Source organism: Zalophus californianus, chromosome 4 (genome assembly GCF_009762305.2).
Source record: "Zalophus californianus isolate mZalCal1 chromosome 4, mZalCal1.pri.v2, whole genome shotgun sequence".
NCBI classification, from domain to species: domain Eukaryota; kingdom Metazoa; phylum Chordata; class Mammalia; order Carnivora; family Otariidae; genus Zalophus; species Zalophus californianus.
In genome coordinates, this window is record NC_045598.1 from 82,568,999 (window position 1) to 82,591,956 (window position 22,958).

The 22,958-nt window shown below is 36.2% G+C and overlaps 1 pseudogene; it reads left to right on the plus strand.

Moving 5' to 3' along the window:
• The first annotated feature begins 4,429 nt into the window (after positions 1 to 4,429).
• LOC113926496 lies at positions 4,430 to 22,908 on the plus strand (annotated as a pseudogene).
• The last annotated feature ends 50 nt before the right edge of the window (positions 22,909 to 22,958 follow it).

A 22,958-nucleotide genomic window follows, 5' to 3' on the forward strand; every position in this document is an offset into this window, starting at 1 on the left:
GCTCCAAGTATCAGCAAAAGCCAGATGAACTGCCGTAAGTCACTTATTGGCCTGCAGCCCTTATGCCTTAGCTTTCTCAGTCATTTGTGTGCAGATTATTTGGCCACATGGCCTCCTGTCATGTCGGGGATCTGTGATTTTTCCAAAGGTTTAATTTAGTTGAATATGATTGTTAATGTCAAGTTGGGAATTTTCTCCCTCCCACCTCTCATTAAAACTCTTAGTATCAATACCAGTTTGGAACTATTATGTTATATAATGAAGCTTGCTGGTCTGTGTGAATTTGTACTTTCACAGATTTTTAGACTTGAAGGGCTTTTTGAAATTGCCTGGTCTAATCCTTTTATTTTACTGATGGATAAATTGATGTCTTAAGAGGTAATACAGAATTCTCAAGGTCACTCATCTATTTAGGGGGAGAATGAGAACTGGAACCCATACTTTCTGTATTTAAATTCTAAGACCATGTTCCTTCTTTATTTGGTTGTCAGAGATTCAGGCACTCATTCGACAAACTAGTTATTGCTGTGAACTTGGCAACTGTCCTAGGCATTAGGACTTCAATAAAGGGAAAAGAAAAACAATCCAGGAAAAGGCCTTAATTTTTTGGAATTTATATAATCTAGTGGTGAACAAAATCTGGTCTTAAAATGGTTATAAAGACATTTTGTAAAGATATTTTTCTTAAAAACTACCCTTAATATGTTGTACTATACAAGACAGCCAAAAACAGGCTGGTATTCTTCCACATTTTCTGTTAAAGGAATTTGGGGGAACCCTTAATGCTAAATAGTGAAATCATTGATGGTAAATTAGTATATGAACATAGCAGACCTTAACCAGGTAAGCAGGGTCCTCTTGGGTGATCCAATCATGAATCAAGGATAACTTTGTCCCAGAGTCTCTTTGTGATTTGGGGTTATGTACCTGTGAGAAGACATAGACTCAAGCAGGAGCTGGGATAAATAATAAAGAGATCAAAGAGGAAATTATTCAACAAGATGTTTTTAAAAATGACACATTTTCAAACATTTATTAGATTGTCCTGGCAGATGAACCAAAAGGCCAGGAGAGCACCAGTGCGAGAGTTTAAGGCAGAAGCCTCAGGGTCTCTTATAATTGGTTTTTGTGATTAACTCAACTTTCCCCTTCTAGAATATGATATATAGTAGTCCCCTCCTCCCCATTATGGACCAATTGGGAAGGGAAAGGTATAAAAAGTTCAATCCTCTAAAGTCATTTCACTCTTGTGAGATTCATCAACAGCAGTATTTTTCAGAAAATAGAACTGTCATTACAAACAAAACATACACTGGACATTGAAAAGGAAACATTACCAAGTGATTAGGGTACAGCAGCTTCCGAAAATCCCTCCCTTGCTGCCTCCCCGACCTGAATTTTAGCTTGTCAAAGTTTGAACAATGAGGACCAAAGGCCAGTTGTCTTATATTCACATATACGACTAGTGAGGGGCATTTTTTTTTAGAAGGTTATACTATATTTGATTCAGAAATGAAATGAAGTTCCCTTTTGGCAGATATACAGAATGACATTTTTAGTTAATTAAGGGGTAGGGAACAGGGCAGGGAGAGGAGTGTTTTGTCTGATAATGAAAGGGGAAAAAGTACATTTACCGTTTCTTTTGTGCTCTTTCCTGTCAATTTAGTTTGTATTTTGTTCTGAGTTCCAATAAAGCAGCAATATATCAGTTACAATATAGTTAATAATATAGTATAATGGTATAGTATATTAATAATGTAATATAATTGTTGGCTGTTTCACATTTTGGTCTTCTATTTGTTAGTCACATGATAGGCCAGACTGGAAGACATGAACCAGTGGATGGCTGTTCCATGATTGGGGTCTCCCAAATCCAGTTCACTGTATTGTGAACTGTTGAGGAACTCTTGCAGAATTTCTCTTTCATGTTGCCTGGATGTCATGTGTTGGTAATGTTAAAAAAGAGACAGCAGACCCACAGTGGAGTCACTTGTACTAAGCTCTAAGTCAGCAAACCAAGACTTAATACCTATCCTAATTGCAATTTCATCCCCTCCCAAGAACGTAACTTTTAAACAGTTGGTCTGGAATTACCTGGTCAGAGCCAGTGAGGTTGTCGGTCTGACAGACCCCTTCCATCAGAAGGGTACCTTTCCTGAAACAATCCACTCTTTGCTAGATTTTTTTTTCCTTTCCTTTCCTTTTCTTTTCTTTTCTTTCCTTTCCTTTTCTCTTCTCTTCTTTTCTTTTCTTTTCCCTGTGTCCCCTTCTGTCTATAAAGCCTTCCATTTTGTATGACTCCCTTTCTGCTTGCTAGATGGGATTCTGTCCATTTCAGGAATTGTTGAATGAAACCAAGTAGATCTTCAAATTTACTTTGTTTTTCAGTATCAACCAAGGATATGATTAAGTTGGATCCTCAGGAGAGTCACTGATCTATTTCCTGCCTCCAAGTATAACTGAAACCAAAGTACAACCACACCAAGTGTTGCATTGTAGAAAAATGGTCGGATGGTTATCTTTACTACCTGTATTACTGAGATTAGAAGTTATAAGTAAAGAAATCTGAATCTCCTTTGATTTTTTTTCTGACTGCAGGCCAGCTGAAGAAGCAATAGCGTATTCCCATCCATGATCACTGAAAAAAATAGCAAATCTTAAATAAAGGAGAATATGAGACCTGAAATCTTTGATCTGCTTTAAGATCCAAGTGAGCTTATGGAACAATTATGTTGGAACTCCCAAATGACTTGATTAAAGTTATCTTTCTGGAGGGGTAGGAGGGTCTTTGAGAACCATACAGCTTTTAGAGCCTTCTCTCTGCAGAAGGAAAACCCAGCAAGACCAAAAAGAGGGAAAATGGAAGGAAGGAAGGAGGGGAAGTAAAGGGAGGGAAGGGAGGAAGGGAAAAAAATCTCTTTTGAAGTGGAGGTTGAATGACAAGAGGAACTTTTGGCCCTCAGGTTTATTTTCTCTGCACTAGGTATATAATATTATTGTTCTAAAAATCCATACTTAGCTAGGCATTAAACTCTAGGAATAATCTGTTTATAGAAAATAAAGCCATTTCTATTTGAAAACAAATGGAAAAAAATAATTATTTTTCCCCAAATGTGTACCCTTTTAACTGATCAAATGCATCCAAGAAATTCTGCTGGCAATTTGAACACTCTGTAGGTGTTGTTGCTGCTCTAAATTTGTCTGCAAGAGGAATTGTAAATGGTATTTACCTTTTAATTAAACAAAGCATCTTGCAAATTAAACACATGTTCTTGCACATCAAAATTTAGTTAACATCCTTTTCATTGTTCATCCTGCTGACACTCTGACAGCATCATGAGTCCACACACAATATAGAATCACGCTGCTTCTCCCTCCCCTGCACTTTGCATTCCTCAGAGTAGATGATATCACATGCTACAGTACACTCTGTAACTGACTTCTAATAACTGAGCAGCTTTTCCCATTTAATATACTTAATATTGTGTAAAATATGGGGCTGCATTGGTGTGTCCAGAACCTGGAAAGCTTTGGACACTGATCTGACATATGTCTTATAATCTTACACTGGAAATTTGACAGTGAATGACAGAACACCTTAGAGTAATATAAGAAGATGATAAAGGCAGAAGCACTGCACATGAATGCAGAGTCTGGTTTCTAATAGCTACATACTTTTTTACATGCATACCAGTAATTTGACATTTATAATTCACTGTGGAGCGGAATTTCTGTCATTTTCTTACTGTCAAGTTCTCCACATTTTGAAATAAATGTCCCTTCTAATTATTATATGAATTTGAACTCCAACATTCAATTTTTTCCCCTGTCCCTTATAATGGAGTACTACATTTGGCTGAAGTCTGATTTGCAAGACCATTTAGGAAATGCGATCATTCTACATGTATTCCCACAAACTATAGGGGAACCCTTTTCTTGATTGTACTCTGCCTTACTTGTGAAAGTACGATTTAAAACTCATCCATCAGTACTATTTCCAAGAAAATAAGGTTATTAATGGCAGAATGAAACTTGAGATAATTAGGATATAATCTTAATGGAACAAAAGTCCGAGAGAGGTTTTCCAATAAAGGGAAATTGTAGTTAATGACTGTCACTCACTTGTACTGGTGCTCATTAATCTCTTTTATTTCTGTTTATTTATGGTTTATATAATTGAAATAAAGTCATTTGCTTAGAATATTGCCAAAGGAGAAATGCATTCTGCTTTGAAAAGAGGCATCTCAGAATAAAGTTACATAAATTCCAAGGTGAGATGAGATATCCCCTTAGCATTTTGGCACCTCTGAGATTTTCCTTTTTTAAAGTTGCGGGATTACTTTTACTGTCAGTGTTTAGTTTTAAGGTTCAGGTAAATAGTTTGTTGAGGAGATGCTCCTCGTGTAAGAAATTGCTTTGAGGCACAGAAATGATTGGAGTGGATGTGAGTGGAGGAGAGGGTGAGTGGCTCCTTAGTGTCATCGTAAAAAGCTTCAGCTCCAAGGACTACACTACCATCTTGCTTTGTCTTGACCAAGCTTTAAAATACAGAAGTAAATAATGAAAGAACAATGTGCAAAAACAGAATTCATGTTTTAAATAGTGTTTATAATAAAGTAACGATGGTACAATGCTTATTTGTTGATTAATAAGCCTTTACACACATAAACATAAAATATTCTTTTTCTATTTCAAGAAAATGAATAGAATGTGAATGTTAAATACACTCAAACAGGACTTAAAATAACCAAATTCATTTCCCTAGATTCAGATAAAACCAAAGATTAAGGACTTTGGGGGGCACCTGGGTGGCTCAGTCGGTTGAGCTTCCAACTCTTGGTTTTGGCTCAGGTCTTGATCTCAGGGTTCTGAGGTCGAGCCCCCATGGTGGGCTCATAATTCACACAGTCTGCTCCAGATTCTCTCTCCCTCACTCCCTCCACTTCTGCCCCTTCCCACCACTCGCATGCATACGTGTGTGTGTGTGTGTGTGTGTGTGTGTATTCTCTCTAAAATAAATAAGTAGATAAATAATTTTTTTAAAGATTAAGGACTTTGGCTGGTGACAAAGTTTTAAAATATTATCTGCTTTTATACCAGCACAACTTCTGTCCCCTTGTTTAAACATTTCACAATTTAACTGGATACAATTTTCCTACTACAAAGAAAATCTATGCCAGCCAACAAGTTTCAGAAATATTGATTGGAACTTTCACTGATGTGTAAAATGTGCCTGACTATAGACGTAGATTTTCTGTCTGAAAAAAAATTTTTTTTTAAGTTTCATATTGATCCTTGTGGCATTTGGTTTTCACTTGGCTTATGAAAGATAAAACATTGATTTAACTCTTCATAGAGCCATTCAATGTGTAATAATTTTTACAAGTAATATATGTCTTCTTTTAGACTAATTTTTATAATGTTTTCAATGAAGTGGTCCCATTTTATCAATTTCCAAAAAGATAAATGAGTATTTTTAAAAAATGAGCAGTTCCTTCATGAATGCTGACAAAATGGCCAATGTTTCTTCAGTTCTTGCTAAGTGCCAGGTATTGTGCTGGATACGTGACACATCCTGTTACCTTTTATAGCAACCCCATATGGAGGTACTCTGAGGGGATGGAGGCTTATGGAGACTGAATGCTTTGTTCAAGGCCATCCATCTAGTAAAAAGTGGAACCTGGTCTCAAACCAAATTCCGAATTACAAGGCAAGGCCCTTACATACGTTGCTGTGTGGCTACTCACAAGTCTTATTTACTGAGCACTTACCGTGTGCCAGGCACTGTACTTAGTAAGTTACAGGCTATAAAATGTATCTTCTTTAGCACCAAATCTAAATCGTAGATCTTAGTATGACTAAAAAGGTACTTCTGGGTTTAGGCTAAGTGTGAAAGTGAGGGTGGGGTCAGCCTAAACCAAAACTGCAAAGTGGGGTATCTTTGGTCCCTTTACCTTTCCACTTTCGTAGTTTCTCCACATTTGCTTTTTATTCCTATAGAACAAACTTTCAGGAGAACGTACTCTTGCCAAAATTTGAATTTGACTAAGGGCATATAGAAAACTAAATAGGAATCAAGCTCTAAAGAAATTGATTTATTTGTGCATTTACTCACTTATTCATTTTAAAGTATGAAAGGGTTGTGAGGACTAGAGAATGTCCTAGAAATCATATAGTTCAAGGGTAGGAAACTGGAGGCCCTCCAAATAGGGTCCACAATGTGGTTTCTCCAATATATTTTATTTTGAAAAATGAAAAATGGAACCGTTTAGGTGGGGTGTAGATTGTCCATATGCAATGGCCCCTCACCACCATTACCATATCTCATGCTGTTCCACACATTCTCTTATATGGTTCCTCAAATTATTTTAAATTTAAGACTGCAGATAGTCAGACATAGAATTTTTTTTTTTTTTTGTGAAGGATGAATCCAAATCAGTTTTATTCTCTTCCCAAGGTCAATGTCATCTTTTTTTTTCAACACCTAGGACAGTGCTTGTTGCCACATAGGAAGCTCAATATTTAGTGAATGAATGAGTAAATGAATGAATGAATGAATGTGACAGAATTGAGACTATAAACCCAACTGTCCACAGTCTTGACCCACTGTTGCACCTTAGCACTTAATTCTTGGGAGGAATAGTGTAACATCTCTACTTTTGTGTGCAGGAAATTTGGCTCTTTTAGTACATGCTTTTTCTTTTTCTGCCTAAATCAAATGAGGCCTAAACTAAAAGCAATTCAGCCAAAGGATATTCATTCAGAGGTTGGTTTCAAATTTAAATCATGTGAACACAGCGACTGAATGTATAATACTTTCCAGAAGAACCAGAAAATCACGTTTACTTCCAGTAAAGTCATGATTATTGATGTAGTGCACTATCTTCATCCCTGTGAGTGAAAGGGGCAAAGAAGTATGAGACAAAGTGAGTGTCTTTGCCAGGCTTATCAAGAATGTTTTAGAAGCCTGGAGAAACCTTTGAATTGAACTGATTTTACATCCAAACATGCAGAAGGAAAAAAAAATGAATAACCGAGTCATTTATCTATCTCTGTGATTGATAATCTGCACTATACCAACACCTGGCTATTTAGGAGACGATTTATTTATTCATCATTCATTTGTATATTTAGTGTGACAGAGCTTTGGGCTGATTCTTCTATCATTGTTATAGTGTGGCAGCCATCTGACTGCTCTGGAAAAACTTGGGTGTCCCTTAGGGATAATTGTCTTAAGTAAAAGAAAAGTTACAACTTTTGATCAGGAATGAGTTTTTAAAATAGCAACCATGTTGCCACAAGTGTGAGACATATACTGGTTGGGTGTCTCAAGTGTGCAAAATCAAGGCAGGGTATGACATCTGATGTTGAACTGAGACCAGGTCCTTATCTTCTGTGTAACCACCTGCGTAACCATCACATTACCATTACGTGCTGCTTCAAAGCCTTCAATGCTCCATGTGTCCTAAGGACACATTTTGAAATCCTGAGCATGTCAGTCAAGGCTCATCATCATGGATGCTCAATAAATATTTTTTACAATGAGGTCATGGATGTTTGCTGCCATACATGGTGTCCTGCATTCACCCACGAATTCTCAAAGGCCTATGAACCTTTATTTTATTATTTTATTATTTTATTATTTTTTATTTTTTTATTTTTTTATTTTTCTGACCGTAAGACTTTTCCATAATACTTCAGGAAAGCCCTTCTCTCACTTCGAACATGCCCACGGGCTCACCTCATCTATGAAACTATTCCTATCACTGTTATTTAGCATTCTCTGCAGTGTTTGGGGCAATCACTGTCTTCTCTGTATTATGTTGCACAGCACTTTCTCGGCTGCTATTATGTCATATATCACACTTTACCTATTTAATAGCTATTATTACATGTCTGCATTAACTATATTACAGACTTTAGGTACATGCCTATGCTACCTATGTTATAGCTGGTAGGTACATACTTATCCCATAAAAAATGTACACTGTATGAAGAAGGGATCATATGTTCTGTAATCACTGATTTCTATGGTAGATTTTCATAAGTATTGAGTCATTTGCTCAATCAGTCACCTACCCACATTGAACTATTTGTGTAGGAAAAAAAAAAAAACCAAGAAAGAAAGAAAGAAAAAAGAAGCCAAGAGGAAATGGTGGTATCTTTGCTGCCATGTCCATAGCCCTACCATTTTTTTTCTTTTTTGAACGTGACTATAAAGTAGTATGTTTTCTCTTTTCTTTTTTCCTAACTTTTTTTGTTCTTTTTCTTACTTATTTTTTCTTATTTTTTTAAGCAAAACTAGGAAATTTATGTAGCAAATATCATTTCTCTTTCAAGGTGATCATATTCAGTTTATTCATGTTGGCATTATTAAAACAGTTTTTAGGTTATCTTTTCTGGAATTGTTTTTTTTTTTAAGATTTTATTTATTTATTTGACAGAGAGAGACACAGCGAGAGAGGGAACACAAGCAGGGGGGAGTGGGAGAGGAAGAAGCAGCCTTCGTGCAGAGCAAAGAGCTGGATGCGGGTCTCCATTCCAGGACCCTGGGATCATGACCTCGGCCGAAGGCAGACTCTTAACGACTGAGCCACCCAGGCGCCCCTGGAATTGCTTTAAAAGCCAGTCTCAGTACTTTCTTTTTTTAAAATTAAAAATTTTTTTTAATTTTATTTAGAGAATGTGTGGTGTGCACAGTAGGGGGAGGGGCCCAGGGAGAGGGAGAGAGAATCCCAAGTAGGTTCCGCTCCCAATGCAGAGCCCAGGCTCACCCCTCTGACCCCAAGATCATGACATGAGCTGAAATCAAGAGTCAGATGCTTAATCAACTGAGCCACCCAGGTGCCCCAGTCTCATTACTTTTTTGTAGATTTTGGTCTCATTTCGGCTCATTAAAAAAATTTAACTCAGTTCAAAATTTGAAGATTTGCAGCAACTGAAAAAAATCCTAAATGCCAAATAAGGGTTATTGGTTAAAAAAACACAACAGTGTAACAATCCTTAGAAGAATTCTATAGAACCATTAAAATAATGATATTATGTAGGAAATTATTTATGTAAAAAAATGTTCATTACCTTTTTCTTTTTTGTTACTAGTGATTTTTCTCTTTTTTATTTTTTAAAAATTAGGCCTACAGAGAATATGAAAGAACATCAGTGGACATCCATATACCCTTCTCCTTGGTTCATCGATTATTAACATTTTGTAAACACGTGCCTTCATCTGCTTGTCTGTTTATTTTTCTACAGAGAAAGATAGGCGTGTGTGTGTTTATGTGTGTGTATGTGTATCCTAGGCCCAGAGTATTTTTCTTTACCTTTAAAGTCTAAAGTCTAAAAAATACTAGTTGTATTAGAATTTGTTTTCGCTAGTTTTCCCAGGTACAGAGTAAGCCCTTTTAGTATGGGAATCAGGTCTTTTTTTATTTCCAGTATTTTTTCTTTGATTGTAATTTTATATATTAATTACATTCCATCCCCGCCCCTCCCAGGGGATCAAATTATTTCTATGTTAGATGTCCTATATCTATTTTATATATTAATTATGTTTTCTCTGATTATGTTCTGCTTTATTTTGTTTTGTTTTTATTGACATAGTTCTGTGTTTGCATTTTTTCAATGTCCTTTATAATCTATTTTTTGTTGTTGAATCTGTTCTCCCTTGAGCATCTTTAGTTAGTCTTTATTTCTAAAATGAATTTTATTTCAGAAATACGTTTCTTCCTGAGTTTGTCAATTCTCACTTCATATCTTTATAATTTTTTGTCTGTTTCTGATTTGAAGTTTATAAAATATGATTTAAGTTTTAATAAATCTGTAAATTCTTGTTTTAAGGATATTTAATTCAGTTTCCTTCTGTTTTATTGTAGTTTCATTAAGGAGAACGTAAACTGAAATGTTTTCATGTGCATTTTCTATTTTTCTTGTACAGTAGTCTTGTATGAATGTTGTTTGACATTACCTTTTAAAAAACTTTTAAATGTGTTTGATTTTCTTAGACCAGAAATGAATTTTATTATAGACAGAGACCATACATTTGGTGGCTTATTGGATTTCTTAGTTCAAGAGTACTTCCTTCTTTTGATGTGGTGATATTTTCTTTAATTAATCTCTTTTTTTTTTTTCCTCTTGGGGAAGTAGATGATCATGTCTTTTGATTTTGTGACTCTTTTGTTTGTTTAGGTTCTTAACTTACATTTCTTGCTTCCTTATTTTCTATCAACCCCTACACTCCAACCATTTTCGTGCCAGAAGTGGGGCTTTCCCAAGAGTACTACTTCTGGTATTAGGAGCTTTATGTCTTTCCTTTTGGTTTCCCAGTGAGTGGTAGTACTCTGATGCACCAGATCTCAGATTTGTTTTTATATTTCCTCATTTCAAGGTTGGACATTCTCTTTTTGGGGTTGTTTATCTGTGTTCCACATCTATAAGCTCATGCTTCTTTCACAGCCTGTGCTTGAGGTGGGCTCAGGAGCTGCCTCCATTAGATTTGGGTATTTATTTCTATACCAGTACAGAATTTTAAATGTGTTGTGTTCCTTGCATCCTAGTTATTCTATAGGCCTGAGTTTTGAGTGGTTTTACTTATTCTCTTTGTTGGCATATATGGTCATTTGGACATAGTGTGAAAAATGGAAGATTTACATGGCTGCATTATCATACAGGAATCAGAATGCTTCTTGTGCTCTTGTGATAAATTTGTGTTTTTTGTTTTTTGTTTTTTTGGAATGCATCAGGAATTAGTACTGGAAGCTTTTTCTTGAAGAGGAGATGAAGAACAACTTGTCACAGATCGTTTGATCTCAATCCCCTGAATTACACATGTGATATGTTTTAGATTATAAAAGAAAGCAACAGAATAGTATGAATAGTATAACACTATCTTTATTAAATATACATATATACATGTATATATAAAATAGGAAATTGTCTAGAAGCTTGGATACATTAATTTATTTACTGTGGTTGTAACTGGGTAGTAGCATCTTATGTTTTCTGTAACAAACAATAGGTTACTTAATCACACACGCAAAAATAGAAAATGGCATTTCTACGTTAGGAAAAACAAAAGTCACAATTCAATTAAATTCAACAAAGGTTTTTTGAAAAACACATTTCCATCAAAGCAAAAAAATATTAGATATTCTATTCTATTCTAAATTCATTTAGAATATGTTAACTAAATGAATTGTAATTATAATTGCATGGATTATACAGGCATACATATACACACGTATTTGTATATACGTTAAGGAATGTTTGAGTAAAATGGTAGTCACATCACAGTTGAGATGGGCAAAAAGCAGTGATAGGAGGCACAGACAGTGAGTCCCAGACAAGGGCAGCTGGACTGAGAGCCACTTTTGGGACTTTACCTCCTGGCAGAGCATGGCAGCCAGGTCTGGATGCAGCAGGTCCTGACGGAGCCATAAAGGGCATACTTTACATTCCCAAAGAATCAGTGACCCTCTTCCATTCCTAAGCAGTTCTGATCAAAGCAAAAGAATGGAATATTGAAGGAAGAGAATAAAACTCTGTTGAAGGTAGATAGTTACACGTTGCAAAATATTTGGTCAGTGTTAACAAAATGTTTAAAATATTTGGGTAATTAATTACTACAAACTAGTCACAAGGAGTATGACATTGTCTTCCCTCAAAAGAGCATAGTGGAAGTAGATTGAAAGTCAATAAGAAAGGCAGTATATTATCCAGGTGATAACAGTCTTTACTTGCTGGTGTTTTAGTTCTGAAATTGTATAGTTCAAGAAGGAAGAATTAAAAAGAAACAAAATCAGCTAATTCACAATGAAATTAAAATATTGACAATTAGAGAATTTGATAATGTAAGACTGTAGGCTTGTGTTTATTCATCCCATTTCAAAGCTATGTATTTCCCCTTAAATGGAAAAACCTAGTGTTTTGTTTTGAACTGAATGTTTAATTTGCTTTATTTTGAGCTTTCTCATGACAATATAATCATTCTCTCCCCTGCCCTTTTTCTCTCCCATCCTTCCTCCTTCCCTCTCCCATTATTCAGACTTAATCAATGCTGTTCAGTATACATTTCTTATTCTCCTTCAGGGCACGTGGAGTTAGTTGTGACCATGTTATCCTTGTTGGTCAAGAAAATGTGAATAAGGGGTACCTGGCTGGCTCAGTGAGTGGAGCATGTGACTCTTGATCTTGGGGTTGTAAATTCAAGCCCCATGTTGGGTGTAGAGATTACTTAAAAATAAAATCTCAGAGGGGCACCTGGGTGACTCAGTTGGTTAAGCATCAGACTCTTGATTTCAGTTCAGGTCATGATCTCAAGATCGTGAGATTGAGTCTCATGTTGAGTTCTGAGCTCAGCACAGAGTCTGCTGGAGATTCTTGAGATTCTCTCTCTCCCTCTCCCCCTCCCCCCACTCACGCACACACTTTCTCTCTCTAAATGAATAAATAAAATCTTAAAAAAAAACCCTAAAATCTGGGGCGCCTGGGTGGCTCAGTTAAGCGCCTGCCATCGGCTCAGGTCATGATCCCAGGGTCCTGGAATCGAGCCCCACATCAGGCTCCCTGCTCCGTGGGAAGCCTGCTTCTCCCTCTCCCACTCTCCCTGCTTGTGTTCCCTCTCTTGCTGTGTCTCTCTCTGTGTCAAATAAATAAATAAAATATTTTTAAAAATCTTTAAAAAAAACCCTAAAATCTTAGAAAGAAAGGAAGGGAAGGAAGGAAGGAAGGAAGAAAATGAGCAAAAGTGATATATGTCCTTCTCCATGGAAGTTTTAAGAGCAATGTACCACAGAGTTCAGTGAGCCACACTTTTTGCCTGGGAAACTTCTCTGTTCCACTTGGGTCCTGCAGTGAGGGAGAAGAAGAGTAAGGCCCTCAGCTTTCCCCGCTACCACCACTGCCCTATAGCCAGATAACATGTGAAATGAATGAGATCTTGTGTTTGTTTTGTTTCTAACTACATGATTATCTAGCCTATCCAATAAGCATATAGACAAAGGAAAAGGAAAATTAAATTATCCATGCAAGTTTAGCATTTTGGAGTGGGGAGAAATTTTACCTCATGGTCAATTGTATTATACTTAATATTTCATACTATGTGTATATATAATTATATATACATAACCATATGTTAGGTTCTAATTTAATAACATAACATAACATTTTATTTCTTTAAACACTTCAAATTAACTCATTCTTACCTGAGGATCTTCACAAGACAAATCCTTTCCTGGGATGTCCTTCCATATTTGCATGGTTGGCTCCTGCACATCCCTCAGACCTCTGGCTAGTCTAATAACTCCCCCTGGAGCCTTTCCTGGCCACCCTGTCTAAGGAGATTTTGGCCTGTTACCTTTTGTTGCAGCACCTTGTCTGCATTTTCTGAGCTTGCAAGTAGGTATTTATTTGTCTGATATCTTTTTATTGTTTCGCTCACCCTCTAGCTTGCCAGCTCCATGAGTCTATGTCTGTCCTCTGCACCACTGCATAACCTGTAAAGGGCAAAGTGACAGCTTCAAAGTAGGCAATTCATATGCAATGATTACACAAATGATAAAATTTTTGTAATAAGTGTACATGGGATAAAAGTAACTTTATACAATATTTTATATAGTCATGAATTATATAACATTTCCCCGCTATATGTCAGTTCTTTTAAGCCCATGGTAGAAAGTTTGGAAATAGAGGTAGTTCAGAGGTTTTGTGTTTTATTTAAAAGGAGTTGATCATTATTATTAGAAGCAAAAGCAGCATTATTATTACTATTTACTTTTTTGAGGGCCTATCAATTTCCAGTTATTAAAATTTAGAAGTATGAATAATGGTACTAGGAAAGACAATACATTTTCTCTTCTTTTTTTTTTTTCTTAAAGATGTATTTATTTATTGGAGAGAGAGAGTTATCCTGACCTGAGCCAAAATCAAGAGCTGATCACTTAACCGACTGAGCCACCCAGGCACCCCAACCATAAATGATGTAAGCATTAAAAGTGTCTGTTTAGGGGTGCCTGGGTGGCTCAGTCGTTAAGCGTCTGCCTTCTGCTCAGGTCATGATCCCAGGGTCCTGGGATCGAGCCCCGCATCGGACTCCCTCCTCGGCAGGAAGCCTGCTTCTCCCTCTCCCACTCCCCCTGCTTGTGTTCCTGCTCTCGCTCTCTCTCTCTCTGTCAAATAAATAAAATCTTTAAAAAAAAAATCTTTAAAAAATATTTAATAGTAGTAAGTTTTAATACAAAAATTCTATACACATATAATATCTAAATATATGGTTTGAAAAATTTCTGGAATATTTTGTTTTTAGAAAAAATAAAATTGGTTTTTATTAAAATTGTTATCTTAGAGTGTTCAGGCTTGGAAGTAGTATAACTTACACATAGCAATAATTTCTGCTCACAGTCTGTTAGAGAGGAAAACTCATGAAGCTGCATCTAAAGGCAAGGGAGAAGGGAGGCTAGGAAATGAGTATAGCTGGACCTAGCTATGATACTACTAGGGTAGAAATTGTGGAGAACAGTCTTCACCGCAGCATGAGAAGGAATTAAAGCCAATTTTTCTACCTGTCTGTAAAGCCCTTTGTACTTGGATTATTCATTAGTTAACATTATCTTTGAAACTGCTAATTGTTCACAATGTATACTATTATTTTCTAATTTAGCCCTAACAAGATATTTTCTCTAGAAGGAATGAATAAACATTAAGTGGAGACATGATGCATTTGAAATATTTTTATTAGAGCAGTTGACTGTACAGCCTAACTAAACAGAATCCTTTTCAAACAGCATGATACATAGTTTCTAGCCAGTGTACAACTCTGTTGAGACTACTGAAATAAAACTAGTTCTGTAAGCCTCCAGATCTTCCTTATTCTCTTTAGTATATAAAATGAGAGTAGAAATTTTCTTTTCTATTTTTTTAAAGATTTTATTTATTTATTAGAGAGAGAGTGCATAAGTGGGAGGGTGGCGGGGCAGATGGAGAGGGAGAAGCAAGACTCCCTGCTGAGCAGGGAGCCCGATGTGGGGCTCCATCCCAGGACCCTGAGCCAAAGGCAGGTGCTTAACCAACTGAGCCACCCAGGCACCCCTAAAAATTTTCTTTCTAAATTTCCTATAAGGAGTATGCTAAAATGCAACTGAATGGTTTATGGTCCTCTCACTTCACTGACCTTACAATCTGATCTAGCTTATGTCACCAACTTATGGGGATGTGCCCTACCACACAGTCGCTTTTCCAGTTCTTCGTAAGATATAGGCGGTGCTCCTTCCCCCTTTCTGTCACAGTCTGTACCTTCCTTCTGTCATTAGGAAGATTGTTAAGTCAAGTTTAGTTCATCACTAACTACATTATTGCTCAGCAAATTACTGTTTCTATGCCTCTGAAATACAGAACATAAGACAAGGTAGGTCAGCTTGACAAATGCTGACTTTAACTAGAGTGAATTTATGTCTACTGCAATGGTGAGAAAGATTATTACTTATACTTACCATCATCATTAATTTTCTTCCTAAATTTCTAAATGCTAACAAATCAGTTAAAATGTGTACCTACTCTCAAGTGGCAACTCGGCCTTGGGGTTATTATACAGCAGAAGAGATAGACTTCATATTATTTTTGTGAATAAAGAACCCGTCTTTTTAAAAAAATTTTTTAAAAATTTTATTTATTTATTTGGCAGAGAGAGACACAGCAAGAGAGGGAACACAAGCAGGGGGAGTGGGAGAGGGAGAAGCAGGCTCCCCGCTGAGCAGGGAGTCCGATGCGGGGCTCGATCCCAGGACCCTGGGATCATGACCCGAGCTGAAGGCAGATGCTTAACAACTGAACCACCCAGGCACCCCTAAAAAACATGTCTTAAAGAGATAAAAATGTGTATGAAATCCATAAAGACAGGTTAATATGAGACTCATTTTAGCAAATTATCATCCAGTTTAGATATTTGGTATGATTGTTTGATTTAACAACTAAATTTGTTTGACCAAATAATGGATTAATTTGTGGCCAGTATGCCATGGCATATAGTGTTTTTTTTTTTAAGGTTTTATTTATTTATTTGAGAGAGAGAGAATGAGAGAGGGAGAGAGCACATGAGGGGGGGAGGGGCAGAGGGAGAAGCAGACTCCTCTGCTGAGCAGGGAGCCCGATGTGGGACTCGATCCTGGGGGACTCCAGGATCATGACATGAGCTGAAGGCAGTCACTTAACCAACTGAGCCACCCAAGCACCCCGAGTATAGTTTTTTTTGAAGATTAGAGTAGTATTTCTGTTTAATTTTTTTTTTTTTAGGTAATTGATCTAACCAAATTTCGGTTCTTTTTTCTAAAAAAGATGGAGGCAGATCTTCATTATTCCATTATCAGTAGCTTTAGGAAGATCCTGATTTTACAAAATTTGAGAAAAAAATGAATGAAAAGAAAAAGCGTAGCAGTAATAACAAATAATCTTTATTGTGTCTACTATGTGCCAAGCACCATGCTAAATCTTTATTCTTTCAACAGATATTTTCTGAGTGTCCAACAGGTATTGAAGACACAGTGATCTGGAATTTATATCCTAGCTGGTAGAGACAAATAATATCTAAGAATGATAAATAAGTAGATTATCTAGCATGTTCCAATGTGGTAAGTACTATGGAGGAAGTTAGAAGAGAGTAAGGTGTGCTGGAATGGGGCTGCACTTCTTTAATTGAATGGTCAGGATAGTGTTGACCATATAAGTAAATGAAGAACATTACGGATTTCCAAGCTCACTCTCCCTTTCCTGGCTTCTCCATTCCCTGACCAGCCTGAGGTCCATATCACCAGCCTGCCTGCCTTTTGAGTTTGTCTGCACTGTCTTCCTTCTACTTTGACTCAGCCCCTTCTCAGGATGAGTAAAGCCTTTACATCTGGACCACAGTGTACCTCTTCAGCTCAGACTAAAGCCACTCTTCCTAATCAGCTAAGTCCTATTCAACCAGAATTTGTTAGTGAAATTCCCTTCCCGTTTTTTTTTTTTTTTTCTCTTTTCAAGCATGTAACTGAGAGGCCAAATTGTCTGAACCTTTTAGCTTCCCTAAAGCTATCTCTTTACTTCCTCAGGTCGATGCCATTTAAAATGAAGAGTTATTGACTATTATTATGTCATAGAGTATGATGCCTGCTTTATATTACATTTATACATGTAAAAATCCAAGGAAATAGTATTTTTTCCCATTCACAGTTGAGGGAAATGAGGCTTAGTGGAAACTGATTTGGGTCTCAAACCCACACCAGAATTATTTTATTTTATTTATTTATTTGAGAGAGACAGAGACAGAGAGGCGTGGGAATGGGCAGAGGAAGAGGGAGAAGCAGACTCCCCGCTAAGCAGCGAGCCCAGTGTGGGGCTCCATCCCAGGACCCTGAGATCTTGACCTGAGCTGAAGGCAGAGGCTTAGCTGACTGAGCCACCCAGGCACCCCCTTTTTTGTTTTTGTTTTTTAAAGAGTTGCTTCCTTTATCCAATCTTATTATCCCAATTTCTCAAACACCCATTTTACCTCTGCCACTTTTTGAGAAAATACAGAAATCAGATATTTGTAGGGTCTGTATTATTTGAAACTGTTCGGTTCAGCATTAGATTTGATTTTCAGAACAAAATACACTTGAATGTAGAATTGCAATTTTAAAAGAATAGGAAAGTATGTTCATCATACTGGCATTTTCAGACTTTACCTTCTCAACAATCCTATTGGTATTGGTATTATTGGTTGGTATTATTATTATCTCTGTTTTACAGGGAAGCAAAGTGAGGTTTGGGAAGGTTACATAAAATGCCCAGGGTGACGGACGTGTCTATAAGTGATGGCACTTAAGATGATAAAAACAAGTAATAGTTCAACTAATTTCTTTTAACAAAAGTATTAACCAAAACACCTCCCCAAATTGATTGTGGAGGAAAATGTTACTACTTAAATTTTGATAAAACATAATGATTAAGACTGAAGAAGAAAATCTAAATAAAAATCAAATGGGAAATCTATACATGACTTACATTTAAAAAGACAAACATGGAAAATGAATATGCTTTTAGTGTTTCAAATGAAATGGAATTTTAAAAGGTAGCAATCCTAAAAAATGAAAAAAATAAAATAAAAGGTAACAATCCTACAACCATATGTATTAACATGCCCCTAATATTTCATGTTTTTTCCTTTATACTTCAATATTATTTTTGGCAAACACACACACAGACATCATCCAACAAAAAAGAAACTGATTTTAATTTAAAATAAACTAAAAATATAAAATGTGCCCTTACATAATGAAAAATGGAATGTTCTAAAAACTTCTTTTAATATTTTAAAAATGTAGAGTCTGAGCATGAATGTTGCTTTAAGAAAGGTACTCATATTACAAAAATAGAACTTGTGCCTGTGATGTTGCAGTTGCCATGGTTACTACAAATTTGTTACTTAATAGCAGAGCAAATAGATTCATAAACATGCTAATTATATCTGATACATTTTTCAGACTGTTTTATATGAATATGCATATAGTTTGCATAAAAATGAATGCCCCTATCCAATCATTTTGCAAGTTTGGGAAGGTTTTGCTGTGTGTAAGTTTGGGAAGGCTTCTCTATGATGCAGTGTGTGACCATCTTGACATAAGTAAAAAAAAAAAAATTTTCAGGCAAATGATTTTATGATTCATGGGGTAGGCAACTATTGTTTTTAAGGTAAATGATATAACAGTTTCCAAATGCTAAATATTTTACTATCTGGTCAGGCCTTAGAATGGTTAGTTTTGGATTTTTAATTTTTTTTAATTCTGTCATTCCATTTAAAAAAATATTAAGAAAGAAGCAAGTATGACAAAGGAATCAATATAGTCTTGAGTTTTTTACATGGATCAGCAGTCTGTAAAATTTACATGTGAAGATGAACAAAGATTTTACAACTACAATGTTTTCCTTTCTGTAGTTTAAGTATTTGCTAATGTTGAGTGCATGATGAACATTACAAAAAACTCAAGAGCCCTTCTGTATCTTTCTCTAAAAGGCAAAACCAACATAATGAGAAGGGAGGAAAAGTCTTCTGCAGTTACAAAATCACAAGAAAGGGAAAAGGTTGGCCCAGATTACCCATTGAACGAGCACTGATATAACTCAAAATAAATGTAGGAGAGAGGCTGTGACCCTTCCTGAGAAAGAGGATTTGCTTAGGAGATTTGTGACTTTAGTCAGGGCCTAGTATAGCTCTTTGATGAAAGAGTGGGAATATATGTGTCTCCAGAGAGTTAAACAAGGAGGGGGTCTTTGCCCTAATCTTCTGATCGAAGATGTTACCATTCTTACAGCTCCATTTAAAACAATGCCCCACTTTCTCTTTTATTGACACTGATTTTTCTTTATTGATGGAGGTTCTAGGTCAGAATACTAGCTAGGTACTCAGAAACCAAGTGGTATTTAGCAACTTTACCAAGTGGTATTTAGCTGATTGTTAATGTTAACAATCAGCCCCTTTTTTGCTTATGCTCCCTTTTTACTTTCACAACCAAAGCACAAAGAAGTTGGTGGCTGTGTTTCAGATGTTTCAGCATGTCAGAGATATTGACTGAAAAACCTGCTCTGCGGCTCACTGTCACCTGGTGATTGGTATCAGCTGTAACAAGATAAAATGTTATGCATCATAATTCTGTTTGATGCAAGGTAATCTTTGATCTTTTACTATCAACAGAAGATTATAATATATACTTAGTGTGATAAATAATACCCTTTCACTATATCAGAGAAAGAGCAAGTTAAATTGGTAATGTTTCCAATAGCTAGCATCTTATTTGCAATTTTTATTTAAGATTAAATGCCTATTGGTAATGGTTCCAATAGCTAGCATCTTATTTGCAATTTTTATTTAAGATTGAATGCCTTATGAACAAAGACTGGACTCCTAAAATGTATTATTGTTAAATTATTACAACTTATATTTGTTAATAATTAATAATGTTCTCTTTTGCATTAAACTGAAAGGTACAGTTTCAAAATTGCTAAATGCATAGCCTCGAGGTAAATTTTTATTGGCGGGCATCATGGTACTGAGGTGCCAATTAGTGGCATTAATTTGCCAAAAGGTTATGTAAATAAAAAAAGAATTGAAGATTTGGTATGTGAAATACTCTAGTAGGAAAAATTGTTTTTCCTTTCCTTTGAAATATAAGGTCTAAATTCTGTAGCACATAACAAATGATTGGTAGATGTTAGCTCTTAAAATTATAATTTTTATCATTATTAATTACAGTTCTTAGCATATACTGGGATCTTACAGTTTATCTCAAATGTCCCTTGTCTGCCTTGAAAAATTCTTCTCATCTTTCAAGATATAGCTCATATGCTGCTCACTTTGAGGGGCTGTTCCAGTGTGTCTTTCTCTGCCCCTGGAAAATATAGTTGCTCTTCTTATCTGCTCTCTTAGCATGTTGGCCATCTTTCCATTATGACTGTTTTTCTTTGCCTTGAGATGACTTACTTCTTGTGTGACATTCCATTTGAATGTGAGCTCCTCAAGCTAGGGATCAGATCTTGACCATCTCTGCCTTCCATGTGCACTAGGTGTTCAGTAAATGTTTATTACTCAACACATGAGTAAGTTGAGTTACTCAATGAATGAGTAAGAAGGCCACATGGTACAAGAAGTAAAAGGGCAGAAAAATGAAAATGAGAAAAAAATCAATTAACAAAAATGGTCATAAAAAAGAAAACACAGAGTCTACTTCTGGTGTTAATCATTTCTGTCCCAAACTTTATAGCTTTATGGATATACATCAGACTTTCAGGCATTGCGTTGGTTTGAGAACTGTCTAGGCCCCTCACTTTTCCTTTCCTTTGGATATTGGCAATAGACCATTTGTAAAAACCTTTCCACTAAATCCTCTGATTTGATCCTTACAGTATCCTTGTGAAGTAGTCAGGTCAGGTATCATCATTGCTTTTTTATAGAGCAGGAAACTGCAGCTCAGAGAGGTTAATTGTTTGTCCAGGGTCACACAGCTAAGAGAGAGATTTTAGACTCAACTCTGGATATGTGACTCCAGATAAAGGGCACTTAAACTGATGCCATGGCCTTTTCTGAAACTGATTACAAATGGTTTGTCTGAGAAATATTTACATTAAAAAAACTTGGTTAACATTTAGCCAGCTATAAAATAAGTAGATTCAATGATGTCTACAACTGAATTGAATTTTGGATAATACACAGTATCATTTTTAGTTCTTGCTACCTAAAATGATATGAGAACATAAGGAAATGGGAACTACAAAAACTTGCAGCATTTGCAGTCTAGTATTTCTATATTTCTTTTTTTTTTAAGATTTTTAATTTTTTTATTTATTTGAGACAGAGAGATAGAGAGAGAGAGAACACAAGAGAGGGGGTAGGGTGAGAGGGAGAAGCAGACTCCCTGCCAAGCAGGGAGCCCGATGCGGGACTCGGTCCCAGGCCTCTGGGATCATGACCCGAGCCGAAGGCAGTCGCTTAACCAACTGAGCCACCCAGGTGCCCTTTCTATATATTTCTGCAGATTCCTTTCATTAACAATTTATTGCCATGACTAAGGATTGTTTAAAATAATTTTGCTTTGAAATAGGGAAAAGTTTAAAGTGTTCTGTACATTCATGTTTAGTCTAAGTTTTGTACACACAGGACAGTACCATTCACCTAATCATACTGCATTTATTCAATTTGTAAAGGGAAACTATCTCAATGACTTTTGGCAGAATCATTGTTCTCAGAGAGAGAACAGATGCCATCTTCCTTTAGCAGGTGAGAATCTGAGCTTTCTAGATAGTTATGAGCAATAATCTGAAATCAAAGCTTCAGTTAATTTGGATCTACAACTGTTGTCAGCTACAGTAACTTAGAAGCATCCACTTTAGAGCTGAGGTGACTTAAAAGATTGCCCAATGCACAAGAGGAATTGTGGTCTGAAGAGGTGAAGAGGTTCATCCAATTTCCTGTGGCTAATCTATGGTGCAACCAGGACTTGAACCTAGATTACCTTCTTTCTTTTCAGTATTCTTTGCTTTACAATATGCTGACTCCATCTTGTTGGGTATATCAGCGATCTAATGCTGTGTAACAAATCATTTCATATGGTGGTGGCTTGGGGAAGACGTGGCCACTGCTGCAGGGCTATGCTAGTGATTTCATCACAATGATAAATTTGCATACCACTAAGAAACAGCCTTTTAACAGCATGTATAAAGACTACTTTTCCAACTGTTTTCCTGGTCACTAAATCACCAAGTGATTGAGATCTATATTTATGTCTATGTCTATCTTTTTATACAACAGTGATATAAGTAAAATATATGGTTGTTCACTTTCAATTTCTGTTTCTGCAAGGGAATGATTGAACAACAGTTAGCTGGAACTACATATGAAATATGTTTATTCAAGCGTAAAATACTCCAAATCCTACTGGTTTGAAGTTTATTGGAAGAAAACCAATTTCAGAGACAAGGACCATGGATTTTCCCACACCACCTGTGGCATTTTACTCCCTCCTGGTAAAGCAGATATTTAGGATTAAAGGAGTCAAAGGTATATCTTCTTTAGTTCAGATTTCGTGGCTTTCACAAATGAAAGTGAAAATGTAGGCTGGAACTTAATGAAGCCAGGTATTTATGCAATAGTTTCGGAGTTTTTGCATCTTGTTTCTGAAGAAACATCTTTAGGAGAAGTAGGTTCAGGAAACAAAACCAAACATGAAGTTATGGCAACAATAAGTAGTAGTTAGAGGTTAGTATGTGGTCATCTCTGTGAGAAGGAGAAGTGATCTCTGGAGGATCCAAGGTGGGTATTGTACAGCTGACATGCTGAGGTTCTTTACTAGCTGCCCTGTTCCAAACATCACTCTGAGAAATGGAATTCAAAACATGCTCCCACAGAAGTAGAAGATGTAGAACAAGTTATGGATGATAAACCAGAACAATAGAAGCTAACA